Consider the following 14,878-nt stretch of genomic DNA (forward strand, 5'->3'; position numbering starts at 1 on the left):
TCTATCATCATGTACCCCTCTCTGTGTCATCTCTTTCAGCTGCCCCTTAAGAGTTGATGATGCCTTGCTTTTACCACAATCCCACAGGTTCAGAATCTTTAAAAAAAACTCTTGTCAGGTGGGCATGTGGTGCTTACTGGGAAGTGAGTGGGAGTCCTGACGAAGGGTCTCGGCCTGAAACGTCAACTGCACCTCTTCCTACAGATGCTGCCTGGCCTGCTGCATTCACCAGCAACTTTGATGTGTGTTGCTTGAATTTCCAGCATCTGCAGAATTCCCGTTGTTTGGGTTGTTTGCATTGTTGTATACTTCATCCACTGCTCGTGCTGGGCCTCCATATGCTCCCATCATAAATAAGCAAGATACTCAGTGATGCCAGATGCCCCTTCTCAATTTAGATTTCTCATAGATTGTGCCATCCTGTTATATTCTTGCCATCTGTAAAACTATTTCTCATATTATTGGATATCTTTCATCTTTGTTTAGCTCAGAAAAGAATGCTTCTGAAGAGAAATTGTCTGCAGACACACTGACAATGTAGCCTGGCATCAGAACTGGTTGAGCTTGATCACGACCTCAATGTAGAGAATAACGAAGTAGGAGATTATATTGAATATATCTTTTATCATTCTGTTGGTGAATTTATATGATTTTGCAGAGACAGCATTGGTAGCACTTCAGCACTTTGCAGTGCCAACTGTAGTTTGTCTCTAAAGCATGCAAGAGGGTGGGAATCACTTCTGCTCACAGACACAGCTCAATGCCAGGTTTGAGGTCTTGATCATCAAACTAGCTTTTCCTTAGTCAGCAAAAATGTTGTGCTGTTACTGCAGATTGCAACCAAGTATATAGATATAAAAGTTTTGGTGTACACTGTCAATCACGGACTGGAGTTAAAACAATGTTGGCTTTAGAGTGAAAGCATTTAAGTTTGAAGTATTGTAAATTATTGACCGAGGTTGGGATTATTTTGAGTTTGGAGGGCAAGGGTTGAAGTCTGTAGAGTTTACCATTCATGTTGTAGATTAGTTACACCAAAAGGAGACAAGATGCAGTACTGCAGTGAAGACAAATGAACTGGCATTAATAATAGCTTGCCAGGACATAGCTTGCCAGGACATATCAATGCTATCATTCATCGGCTTCTTCTTCCCAAGCTTGCAGAAGAAAACACAAAAGATCAGAGAAGAAGAGAAATCAAATTGGTCTATCAGCCTTCTTTCAATTCACATCTGCGGAGCCCCCTTTAGATAACCACCAAAGTGTGATTATGGTTACGATCAGATGCAGGGAAATGGGAACCAGGTGACAGAATTCACTTCTATCCAACTACACACAAGCAAAAGGTACTGAAGTGTACTTGATGGCAGCAAAAAGTGACAAATAAGAATATGCATAACGACTACATTGTTACTTTCACAGCTTTAGTCACATAATGCCCTCGTGCAACCCACAGGATATGCAGTGATAGGATGGCGACGACTATTCCTCCCCTGTGAAAGCTACTTATACTGGAATGTACACCATCTTAAGGATTTATGAATACCACGCACAGGGATGCATACTCACTGGATCCAGTAAGAAAGCTTTTTAAACTAGTTTAAAGTGAATAAAAGCAGATGGTGAAGCAAACCCAGCAATGGAATATCTGCGTCAGAGGGCATGCGATGTTAAAGGCTCCTCTCAGAAATTGTAACCCAAACATCATCAATGAATAGCATATTTCCAACACAAAAATTCACCATGTTGCTGCAAGCATCCCAGCCATAGTGTGCAGGCTTACAGAGTATGGAGGAAACAATGGTTTTAAAAGGCACAGATTATTGCAATCAGATTTTTCTTAATCGATAGAGTGACTACTTCTGTGCAGCATCAAACCTGGTAATCAGTGGTCAGTAAGGGTGAGCATTTTGACAAGAACAAGTGATGCTAATCTTTGATCTGCAGTGAAGTTGACCGAAGCTCGTTGCTACCAGGAAAACACAAAAAGAGTCAAGAGAGTGATATAGTGCCAAAGGACATGCGAGTGGTAACTTCTCATTTTCAGCTTTTGAAAATATGCTTGGCAGTTCATCACATGGTGCCTCATATCCCAAAGTCTGCTTTACACAGAGCTGAAGAGATGTCAGCTCTGTGTATAGTGTCTGTTAAAGTTTCCTTTTTATCTTTTTTTTCCCTCTCTTACTGTACCATTTAAATGGCTGTGGTGTGCTCTTCGTGCCGGATGTTGGAGTCTTGGGAGACCCAGAGTCGCCCGGGGAACTACATCTGCATTAAGTGCATCTGGCCGTTGCTCCTTGAAGACTGTGTTAGGGATCTGAAGCTTGTACAGGAGAGCGAAGACATAGTTGATCAAAGTTACAGGGAAGTGGTCAGCCCGAAGTCACAGGAGGCGAGTAGCTGGGTGACTGTCAGGAGAATGGAAATAGGCAGTTAAAGCAGAGCACCCTGGTGGCCATTCCCCTCAAAAACAAGTGTACCGCTTTGGATACTTTTGTGGTGGATGACCTCCCAGGAAAACTGCACGGCAACTAGGTTCCAGGTACTGAGCTTGGATCTGTGGTGCAGAAGGGAAAGAGAGAGAAGAAGGGAGCAGTGGTGATAGGGGACTCGATAGTGAGGGGAACAGACAGGAGACTCTGTGGATGTGAACGGGACACCCAGTTGGTACGTTGCCTCCCAGGTGCTGGGTCAGGGATGTCTCAGATCATGTCCATAACATGTTGGAGAGGGAGGGGGAGCAGCCAGATGTCTTGGTACATATTGGTATTAACGACATAGGAAAGAAAAGTAATGAGATCCTGAAAAGAGAATTGAGAGAGCTAGGTAGAAAGCTGAGAAGCAGGACCTCCCGGGTAGTAATTTCTGGATGGCTGCCTGTGCCACATGCCAATGAGGGTAGAAACAGGATGATTTGGCAGATAAATACGTGGCTGAGAAGCTGGTGCAGGAAACAGGGCTTCAGGTTCTTAGATAACTGGGATCTCTTCTGGGGGAGGTATGACCTGTTCAAAAGTGATGGGTTGCACCAGAACTCGACGGGGACCAATATTCTCATGGGCAGGTTTGTTAAGAGTTGTTGGGGAGGGTTTAAATTAACTTGGCAGGGGGTTGGGAACCAGAGTGATGGGACTCAGGACAGGACAGATGGTAAAAAAGTAAAGATAGCGTGCAGTCAGATTCTCAGGAAGGGTAGGCAAGTGATGGGACTTAGTTGCAGCCCGCAAGCTGAGTATCAAATCATTACGGATGCAGAATGAGAAAGGATAGCAAATACGGTACTCAAGGTGTTGTATCTAAATGTGTATAGTATAAGAAATAAGGTGGATGACCTTGTTGCAGAGTTACAGATTGCCAGATATGATGTCGTGGCCATCAATGAATCGTGGCTGAAGGATGGTTGTAGTTGGGAGCTGAATGTCCAAAGTTACACATTATATTGGAGGGATAGGGAGGTATGCAGAAGGGGTGGTGTGGCTCTATTGGTAAAGAATGGCATCAAATCAGTAGAAAGGTATAACATAAGATAGGAAGATGTTGAATCCTTGTGAGTTAAGAAACTGAAAGGGTAAAAGGACATTGATGGCAGTTATATACAGGCCTCCCAACAGTGGCTGGGAGCTGGACCACAGGTTACAGAAGGAAATAGAAAAGGTAAGACAAAAGGGCAATGTTATGGTAGTCATGGGAGATTTTAACACGCAGGTCGATTGGGAAAATCAGGTTGGTAATGGATCTCAAGAGAGTGAGTTTGTTGAATGCCTAAGAGATAGCTTTTTAGAGCAGTTTGTCATTAAGCCTATAAGGGGATCAGACATACTGGATTGGGTGTTATGTAATGAACGGGAGGCAATTAGGGAGCTTAAGGTAAAAGGAGCCTTAGGAACCAGTGATCACAATATTGAAATTTGATAGGGAGAAAGTAAAGTCTGATGTAGCAGTATTTCAGTGGAGTAAGGGAAATTACAGTGGTATGAGAGAGGAGTTGGCCAAAGTAAATTGAAAGAGCTGCTGGCAGGGTTGTCAGCAGAGCAGCAATGGCATGCATTTTTGGGAAAACTGAGGAAGGTGCAGGACATGTGTATTCCAAAAATGAAGAAATACTCAAATGGTAAAACAGTACAACCATGGCTGACAGGGTAAGTCAAAGCTATTGTAAAAGCAAAAAAAAAACGGCATACAACAAAGCGAAAATTAGTGGAAAGATAGAGGATTGGAAAGTTTTTTAAAACCTACAGAGCAACTAAAAAAATCATTAGAAGGGAAAAGATGATCTAAGAAAGCAAGCTAGCAAATAATATCAAGTGGATAGTAAACGTTTTTTCAAGTATGTTAAAAACAAAAGAGAAATGAGAGTGGATATAGTACTGCTAGAAAATGAGGCAGGAGAAAATATAACGGGGAACAAGGAAACATGAGGAATCTGCAGATGCTGGCATTTCAATCAACACACATAAAAGTTGCCTTGGCCTGCTGCGTTCACCAGCAACTTTTATGTGTGTTGACGGGGAACAAGGAGATGGCTGATGAACTAAATGAGTATTTTGCATCAGTCTTCACTGTGGGAGACACTAGTAGTATGCTTGATGTTGTAGTGTGTGAGGGAAGAGAAGTGGTTGCAGTTACTGTTACAAGAGAGAAGGTGCTCAAAAAGCTGAAAGACCTAAGAGTACCCAAGTCACCCGGACAAGAGGAACTGCACCCTTGGGTTCTGAAAGAGGTAGCGTTAGAGAATGTGGTGGCATTAGAAATGATCTTTCAGAAATCACTGGACTCATGGTGCCAGAGGACTGGAAAATTGCAAATATTACTGCACTCTTTAAGAAAGGAGGAAGGCAGCAGAAAGGAAATTATAGACCGGTTAGCCTGACCTCAGTGGTTGGGAAGATATTAGAGTCAATTGTTAAGGATGAGGTGATGGGAGTACTTGGTGACACTGGAGAAGATAGTACAAAGTCAGCATGGTTTCCTTCAGGGAAAATTCTGCCTGGCAAATCCTTTGGAATTCTTTGAGGAGATTACAAGTCAGATAGATAAAGGGGATGCAGTGGATGTTGTATATTTAGACTTTCAGAAGGCCTTTGACAAGGTGCCACACATGAGGCTGCTTACAAAGTTAAGAGCCCATGGTATTGTAAGAAAGTTACTAACATGGTTAGAGCATTGGCTGATTGATAGGAGGCAGCGAGTGGGAATAAAAGGATCCTTTACTGGTTGGCTACCAGTGACTAGTGGTGTTCTGCAGAGGTCAGTGTTAGGACTACTTCTTTTTATGCTGTATATAAATGATTTAGATCAGTGGTCCCCAACAACCGGGCCGCAAAGATGTGCTACTGGGCCGCGAGGAAACGATATGATTTGGCAATATGAAATGATATGAGTCAGCTGCACCTTTCCTCATTCCCTGTTGAACTTGAACACCCCCCCCCCCACCCCCGTCGGCCAGTTCGTAAGAATATTGTCAATATTAAACCGGTCCGCAGTGCAAAAAAGGTTGGGGACCCCGATTTAGATGATGGAATAGATGGCCTTGTTGCCAAGTTTGCAGATGATACGAAGATTGGTGGAGGGGCACGTAGTGTTGAGCAAACAGGTAGGATGCAGAAGGACTTAGACAGATTAGGAGAATGGGCAAGGAGGTGCAAATAAAATACAATGCTAGAAAATGCATGGTCATGCACTTTGGTAGTAGAAATAAATGGGCGGACTTTTTTCTAAACGGGGAGAAAATCTAAGAATCTGAGATGCAGAGGGACTTGGGAGTCCTTGTGCAGAACACCCTGAAGGTCAACTTGCAGGGTGAATCACAGTGAGGGAGGCAAATGCCATGTTGGCATTCATTTCAAGAGGTCTAGAATACAACAGCAAGGATATGATGCAGAGGCTTTATAAGGCACTGGTGAGGACTCACCTTGAGAATTGTGAACAGTTTTGGGCCCCTCATTTTAGAAAAGATGTGGTGGCATTGGAGAGGGTCCAGAGGAGGTTCACAAGGATAATTCCAGGAATGAAAGAGTTATCATATGAGGAACATTTGATGACTCTGGGTCTGTACTCGCTGGAATTTGGAAGTATGAGTGGGGATCTCATTGAAACCTCTTGAATGTTGAAAGGCCTAGACAGAGTAGATGTGGAAAGGATGTTTCCCATGGTGGGAGAGTCTCAGACAAGAGGGCACAGCCTCAGGATAGAGGGGTGCCCTTTCAAAACAGAGATGCAGTGAAATTTCTTTAGCCAAAGGGTGGCGAATTTGTGGAATTTGTTGCCACATGCAGATGTGGAGGCCAGATCTTTGGGTGTATTTAAGGCAGAGATTGATAGGTTCTTGATTAGATATGGCATCAAAGATTATGGGGAGAAGGCCGGGAGCTGGGGTTGAGGAGGAGATTTAAAAAAAAGGATCAGCCATGATTGAGTGGCAGAGCAGGCTCGATGGGCCAAATGGTCTAATTCTGCTCCTCTATCTTATGGTCTGAAAGATGCCCTCTGGAGATGCATGTGCAGCACTAGAAACAGGAAACTGTCAGGCACTGAAATTCATTGGTGGCCAAAATCACCTCAGCTGTCTGCACAATTATCCAAATATTACTTAAGCTAGATTGTCTGTATCACATAAGACTTGAAAAAGGAAGCACCAAATTAAACAAAATTCAAGATTTGTAGCTGTAACAGACTATGCTCTCAGCTGTTTTGCATATTATACAAAGTGTTAAAAACATCCATGAACAACATTCTCGGACCAAAATGTTTATGGTTGTTGAAAGTCAAATGACCCATTAAATTGTTTAGTACACTAAAAACATTGGATTGATGCCAGAAATGGATGACAAATAAGACATAGATGGCTGTGTTCTGGACTAATTTGCATTGGTAAAAATCCAACTGTGGGTAACGAGGAGATGCACAGGAAAGATGGAAAGTATTGGTGGATTTCTAGAGATTAAGCAGCTTGAGTCCAAATGAACAATTCCTCTTTTCTTTCTGGCATCACATTTCCTTTTTTAAAAGAAGAGATGTACAACTCTCTCTGCTTATGCCTCTTGGCTTTGCTTCAATGTTGTATTGTACAGAGTGCATCAGTTTGTATGGATTGGGCATCCTTACCACATCAGCATATCCTTGATGAGCTTGATGAAATTTGTCATTGACAGAAGCACTTGGTCTTCCCCAAGGAGGATCTAATTGCCTATGTTGCACACAGATAATGTCATCCGTCTTATGAGTTTACTGATAACTGCAAGTAGCTGATCAGTAAGATAAATATGGAAGTGGGAAACCATCAACAAGGCTATATCATGCAAATAGCCAGAAATCTTGCACACACTTGGAAGAAGATCTTCTTGCAGTTCCTGAAAAACTGTATATTGTCAGAATGGAAGCCCATCTGGTCCCCATCAGTGGGCACGCCAGAAATTGAAAAATGAACAGCAGAGTTCACAAAGTTACCGCAAATTATGTCAAAACTTTCTCAAAGGTTTCCTAAACAAATTTCTAAAACAACTCATACAATGAAAATCATTCACAGTCAATTAAGAAAGCACATGGGAGGCTGGAATATTTAGTGCTGAATTTGCCTACAATTCTTCAGTCTTGAATGATTAAATATGCATACATGGAGAGTTGGTGATCCTCTGCACTCATTGAATAAGGGCACAGTACCGAGCAAGAACAGACCATTCGGTCCAAAATTTGACACAGAACACGATGCTTAATTAAATAATTTTTTTCTGCCTGCACATGATCCATATCCCTCCATTTCCTGCATATTCATGTGTCTATCCACCAGCCTCTTAAACACCATTATTATATCCGCTTTCACTACTAATCCTGGCAGCCCTATCACTCATAAGAAATTAGAGCTCTAAAACCAAGCCCTCCATAACTCACAAACACAAGAGATTTTGCAGAGCAGTTTAAACCACTTCAATTCTCACCAGTCATAATGTTGATTTAATTGAAAACGTGCATGATGCATTTTTGCATGGTTGATAGAAACTGAAGTTAAGTCTGTAAAGGATTTCATGTAGTCTCATCTAGGTAGAGCAAGCTGAAAATCATGCTTCAAATACCTCTCACCAGGTGAAGTACCAAAGAACCTCCAAGCATGTCAAGGAAACTTGGAGAAGTCGCCACTCAAGATCAGATGACAATCTCTTCATTTTTTGATTAAATTCTACAATATCTGCAGGGCAAGCCAAAAGTGAGGCACATATTCACTGGGGAGCTTCTTTTCACAAACTTCTTTTCTTCAAGGATTAACTTTATTCGCAATAAATATTTAAATCTATTAGGAATTTGTTGTGGTGTGTTGGTCAGGGTATGACATGACCATTTTTCTTCTTAGGCAGTCCCTTGAACCGAGGATAATTTGGTTCTACACTAGTTCTCAGGGTTCTAAAGTGCCTAATGAGGCCAAAGTTGAAACCACATTCATGCACAGCTGAGGCAAGAGTTGTCTGATGAGGTGGGTGGCTGAGTAATTTCTGAGGTGCTGGGCAGTTGTGAAGAGCAGTCATGGGTCAGAAGTTCTCAAGAATCAGAAGGGATGTTACTGTTCACCTTACTGAGAAGTTGCAGAACCTGAGCCTCTGTACCTCCCTCTGCAAATGGATCCTCAACTTCCTAACCGGAAGACCACAATCTGTGCAGATTGTTAATAACATATCCTCCTTGCTGACGATCAACACTGGCGCATCTCAGGGGTGCGTGCTTAGCCCACTGCTCTACTCTCTGTATACACATGACTGTGTGGCTAGGCACAGCTCAAATACCATCTGTAAATTTTTTGACGATACAACCATTGTTGGTAGAATCTCAGGTGGTGACAAGAAGGCATACAGGGGTGAGATATGCCAACTAGTGGAATGGTGCCACAGCAACAACCTAGCACTCAATGTCAGTAAGACGAAAGAGCTAATTGTGGACAGCAGGAAGGGTAAGACGAAGGAACACATACCAATCCTCAAAGAGGGATCAGAATTGGGGAGTGTTTGGCTTTTATTTCTCTTATAGCTAGGAGGGTGCTCTTGCTTAAATGGAAGGATGCTGTTCCGCCTAGTCATGCTCAACGGTTACGTGATGTTAGGTCATGCTTAAATTTAGAGAAGGTTCGTTGTTCAGTTTTTGAATCTAGCCAAGACTTTTATACATTGTGGGGACCATTTCTAAGTTATTTTCAAAACCTTTGATTCATTGTAAAAGTACAGCTGGTGGCTAATATATTTTATTATATGTTAAGGGTTTCCCCCCCTTTTTTCTTGCTTTTCCTAACAACTCTGACTTTGGTAGTGGGTTTAGATTTTTTTTTCAGTATAACAAAATTATTATATTTCAATATTATGATTTAATTTAATTTTTATGAATACAGGGTTTTATGATTGTAACTGTATTTTTAATACAATGTATTCAATACTATTTTATTTTTTTCTTTTGTCTTATATATCTTCTTGTACTCTGTATTCTTCTATGCAGAAACTAAGAAAAATATTGAAAGAGAATTGGAGAGTGTGAGCAGTTTCAAGTTCCTGGGTGACAAGATCTCTGAGGCTCTAACCTGATCCCAACATATAGATGTAGTTATAAAGAAAGCAAGACAGCAGCTATACTTCATTAGGAGCTTGAAGAGATTTGGCATGTCAACAAATACACTCAAAAACTTCTGTATTTGTACCGTGGAGAGCATTCTAACAGGCTGGATCACTGTCTGGTTATGGAGGGGCTACTGCACAGGACTGAAAGAAGCTGCAGAGGGTTGTAAATTTAGTCACCTCCATCTTGGGTACTAGCCTACAAAGCACCCAGGACATCTTCAGGGAGAGGTGTCTCAGAAAGGCAGCATCCATTATTAAGGACCTCCAGCACGCAGGGCATGCCCTTTTCTCACTGTTACCATCAGGTAGGAGGTACAGAAGCCTGAAGGCACACACTCAGCGATTCAGGAACAGTTTCTTCTCCTCTGCCATCCAGTTCCTAAATGGACATTGAACCCTTGGACACTACCTCACTTTTTTTAAAATATACAGTATTTCTGATTTTTGCATGTTTTTAATCTATTCAATATACGTATACTGTGATTCACTTATTTACTTCAGTATGTTCTTAAATGGTTTTCTCCATCCATTTAATCATCTCCTCCCATAAAAGACCACTGGATAGAGTATCTGTTTGGGGCTAGTGAACAAGATGGCCAGCACAATGTAGTCAACTGAAAATAACTAGGACTTCAGTGTTGTAGGTATTGGCTTGGAAAAGTACACAGGGTCTGATTTGCTTATCCAGACAATGAATTTGTTAGTGAAATCATTTCAGTGCCTCAATATGCCTCCTGTAGAAGGTCCCAGAAGAATACAGGAAAATTACTGGCTGGTAGACAGGCTTTGTGCCTAATCCGAGGTCTTGATTTTCAAATACCCGTTTCCTCAACTCTTCTGACACATAGAAGGCGGTGGTAAATTTTATCATTAATGTGTACCCCCACCAAGAGGCAGCTCCCAAGATACAGCAAGTTTCCAAACAAATTTTATGATCTTGTTTTCTGATGAGCAACTGTCCATTGGTGAGTGAAGGGTCCAATGGCTAAGAGAAAGGCTCAGTTCATGTCCCAAATGAGGCAAAGTCTTTGATAGGATAAGACTATTTTCTTAGCATGTCAGGCAGCAACTTTGGAGGGGAACAAACAGTCAATATCTTGGGCCAAGATATCATCAGAAACATCAACTGTTTATTCCCTTCCATAGGTGCTGAGTTCTGCTAGCATAGGGGCTTCCAACCTTTTTTATGTCATTGATCCCTACTGAGGGGTCTGTGGAACCCATGTTGGGAAACCCTACTCCAGCATTTTGTGTGTTGCTCAAGATCATCAGCACTTGCAGAATCTGTTGTGTTTAAGACCAATTTCTTCCTGAACCTGTCATTTCACCTTTTCCCCTTCCCACCATCTGGGCATCCAAACAGTCTTTCCAGATGAAATAGTGATTCAATGGCACTATTTCCAATCTATTGTATTGCATTCGATATTCACAGTGTAGTCTCATCTGCATCAAAGAAACCAAATGCAGGTTGACAACTTCTTTGTTGAACATTAGCATTCAATCCATCGGGGATTCCTGGTGCCTGCCACTTTATTTCTTCATCTCACTCCTACTGTGACCCATTGGCTTCTTGAACTGTTACAATGAGTTGCAACATTAACAGTGTCTTATCTTCGGTTTGGGCACTATGCAGGTTTCTGTATTTTAGAACAAATTCTTCAACTTCAGCAAGTTGCTTTCGCTTTCTGTATCAATTCCCCATCTTTGATACAGAGCAGAAAATGCTGGAAATATTCAGAAAGACAGTTTACTCCACTTCTCTTCCTACAGAAGTATTTCCAAAGTTTTCTGTTTTTATTTTAATCTAGAGGGCACAGATTTAAGGTGAGTGGAAAGAGGCAAAGAAAACCTGAGGTGCAAATTTTTCCAGATGGTGTTGGGTATGTGGAATGAGGTGCCAAAAGAGGAGGTTCATCTAGACGCAATTACAACATTTAAAAGCCACTCAGACGGGTGCATTGACAGGAATGATTTAGAAGGAGAAGGGCCAAACACAGGTAAATTGGACAGGCTTAGGTCGATATCTTGGTTGGCAATGATAAGCTGGGCCAAAGATCCTGCTTCTATGCTGTATAACTATGACTTTTGGTGAAATACAACTGCCATAGCCACCTTGGTGAGAGTTAGTTTCTTTACCACTTGCAGTTGTCTGAATTTAACAATTTGTCCCCATGCACAGTATAACTCATGTCTTTCCATCATGCTTTTTAAATTCCATTGAACAAGGAATTGAGACTGTAGATTTATCAGATAGGAAAGGCTTGCAGGTGCCAGTTGGCAAGTCTCCTTGCTTACGCTTAAGCTGATGCAATGTGTCTTTGCAGTGTCCTGAGTTAATGGACATTAAACTTTGGACAGGGTTTACCTTTGGGTTACTTACTTGTAACTCCGCCATGGATGGCCCCATGCCATGCTTTGAAAGGAGAAGGGCTGAGCATGAGACTAGCAAGCCCATCCCAAAAAAACCCAGAGCTACAAAAGTGCTAACAAAAGTTCCAGAGATCTTATTCCTGTGAGAGGAAGGACCTCTGCCCAGAAAACATGAATTTGCCTGGTGAAAGCAGAAGCTACAGGGCCAATCAACCTTGGGCCCATGACAGACACCTCTGGCAAGCTGCCCTCGGCAGCCTATGCCCCAGTAGGAATGATAGGCTTAAGTAAAAAGCAAGTAAGTTACTTGTGCAGGAACAGCATTACCTTAATTATGATAATGTCAGCAGACTATTGCCTGCTTAATCTGAGGGATACATCTTCCATGTCAGGCATGTCCTCAGTTGTAGAAAGCTATGCAGGACTGAACTGCGTTTGTGCTTGCTGAGGCTTAACCTGATACAGCAAAAGCAAAAATATTTAAAATTAAGAAGTGCTGGAAATACTCAGCATACTGAGAGACAACCACATTGCTGTAAGTGTTTGCGGTGACATAAACATCAGATCTCTCAAGGCACACAGGTTACCTTCTCTAAAGGAAAATCGTCGAAGCAACTATTTAATTTTTTAAATGACAATAGATTGTAATCACTATTATTATTAATAGCTTCTCCCAATGCAGATTATTTAATGAAGGGAATTTAAAGAACACCACATCATAAAATATTAACGAATCTTCTTACAATTTATCCTCCTCGGCTTTCAAGGTTGTTGCCTTTATTAACATGAATTATATTACTACTTATATTATTCAGATAATCTCTAGGATCATTTGAAAACACCTTTTGTAAAAATTCAAAAAGGGTCAATGAAACAATGGTGAAAATTCTCCTCAGATGATATCATAGAAGAGTTACCTTGAACAAAAAAGTTCTCCCTCCTCTATTCTTTCAGTCCAGATGAAGGATCTTAACCAAAAACATCAACTTTCCATTTCCCTCCAGGTAAGTCAGATTTCAGCGTCTGCATTCTCTTGGGTCTCTCACAAAAAATAACTTAAATTGGCAAGAGCACCATCACATTTATCCATACGAATCAACTTAAATGTTTTTAGTTCTGTCCTGTTTTATTACTTCCTTGTTTTTTAAGTCAGAATAAAAGGCACTTGAGAGACAAACCAAGAATTTCTCAGTGAAATCTCCAGACTGAGGCTTGAACCAATAATGTTCAAGGAGCCAAGGCCAAGAATGGGAACAACCAAAGGATAGGAAAGATTTAGGAGGGAAAATAGGAAATGTTGATGGAGGTTTGGGCCAAAAGTAGGCAAATGCAACTAGTTCAATTAGGCAACTTGGTCAATATTGACAAGTTGGGACAAAGCAGCCATTTTTCATGCTACAGCCCTCTATGGTCACTTGAAATCTCAGCATGAGGAAGGGGCAGATTTGGAACACAGGAGCAGTGGAGTTAAAAGTTATACGGTGACACTGTGAAAAGTTGAAAGTTATGAGCTACAAGTCACATGTTCCTCCAAACATGGCATTGTCCAAGAGGCAGCATTCAACTCTAGGCACTGCTTGAGGAACATTAATATGTAATGCAAACCAGTATTAAGTTTTTTTAAATTATATAATAGAAAAATGAGTCTATTGCTTGGGCTAATAAAACAAGTACTGTTGAGCCAAATTAATAACCTGCAATAACATTTGTTAACACTAAAGATTGTATACACACATTTAGCCACTCGAACCAGAGAGAAATCTTGCAAGCATTATCAAATGATGGCAAAGGTTTTTTTGACATTATTACATTGGGATCATGAATTAATATCCAAATGGCTTCCACTCAAGTTGGTGCTGATATTTTAGAACCCTTCCAGTTTTACCTGTTTTCTATACCATATCAATTAATCTCACCAGAAACAGATTTACTATCACTGACATATGTCATGAGATTTGTTGTGGAAGATAAAATTAAATTACTATAAGTTACAATAAGAAAAAGAGAAAAAGATGACTAGTGAGGTTCACGGGTTTATGGACCGTTCAGAAATCTGATGGCAGAGGGGAAAAAGTTGTTCCTGAGTGTGTCTTCCTTCCTGATGGCAATAATGAGAAAAGGGCATGCCTCAGATGATGAGGATCCTTAATACTGATTACCACCTTCATGAGACACCACCTTTTGAAACTGTCCTTGAACGTTTTATTAATTTTATTTATTTTTATTTTGCCCCAATGATCCGCACTACCTAGCAACCCACCCACTTAAGCCTAGCCTTATAACAGCATAATTTACAATGACCAATTAACCTACTGTTATATCCTTGGAAATCGGAAGAAAACCAGTGTGGAGGCTTGTGCCATGATGGAGCTGGCTGAGTCTACAACCTTCTAAAATCCTGTACATATGAGCCTCCAGACCAGTATGTTCCAACCAGTCCAAATCCGACCATGGGTCAGCTGTAAAAATGTACTAGTCTTTGATGACACATCACATCTCCTCAAACTGCTAATTATATATAGCTGCTGGTGTGCTTTCTTCATGATTGCATTAGTATTTTGGGCCCAGGATAGATCCTCTGAGATAGTGATGCCTAGGAACTTAAAGCCACTCACCCTCTCCACTTTGATCCCTCAATGAGGACTGATGTATGTTCTCCTGACTTCCCCTTCCTGAAGTGCACAATCCATTGCAATTACACAGTATACACCAAGATGGGAAATAAGTAAATGTGGTCTTGGTACCCCAACCCTTCCATGTTCTTCTCAAAGTTGCACTACCATTTCAATTTGGTCATGTTTTGCTGTGCATCCTTTCTGGGTTAATTCCATGAACCTCATCAAATAGCACTCTAGAGAGGGCTTCACCCTGCTGGTAGCAATGATTCAAGAAAATCACAGTGACATCTACTTTTGAGC

At 41.2% G+C, this 14,878-nt stretch overlaps 1 protein-coding gene across 2 annotated transcripts in view; it reads right to left on the bottom strand.

Annotated features, from left to right (window-relative positions):
* Window positions 1-14,878, bottom strand: part of LOC140210846 (ERC protein 2) — an 880,422-nt gene that overhangs the window by 725,211 nt on the left and 140,333 nt on the right. The window lies entirely within an intron of this gene.

This window comes from Mobula birostris, chromosome 16 (genome assembly GCF_030028105.1).
Source record: "Mobula birostris isolate sMobBir1 chromosome 16, sMobBir1.hap1, whole genome shotgun sequence".
Classification (NCBI taxonomy): Eukaryota; Metazoa; Chordata; class Chondrichthyes; order Myliobatiformes; family Myliobatidae; genus Mobula; species Mobula birostris.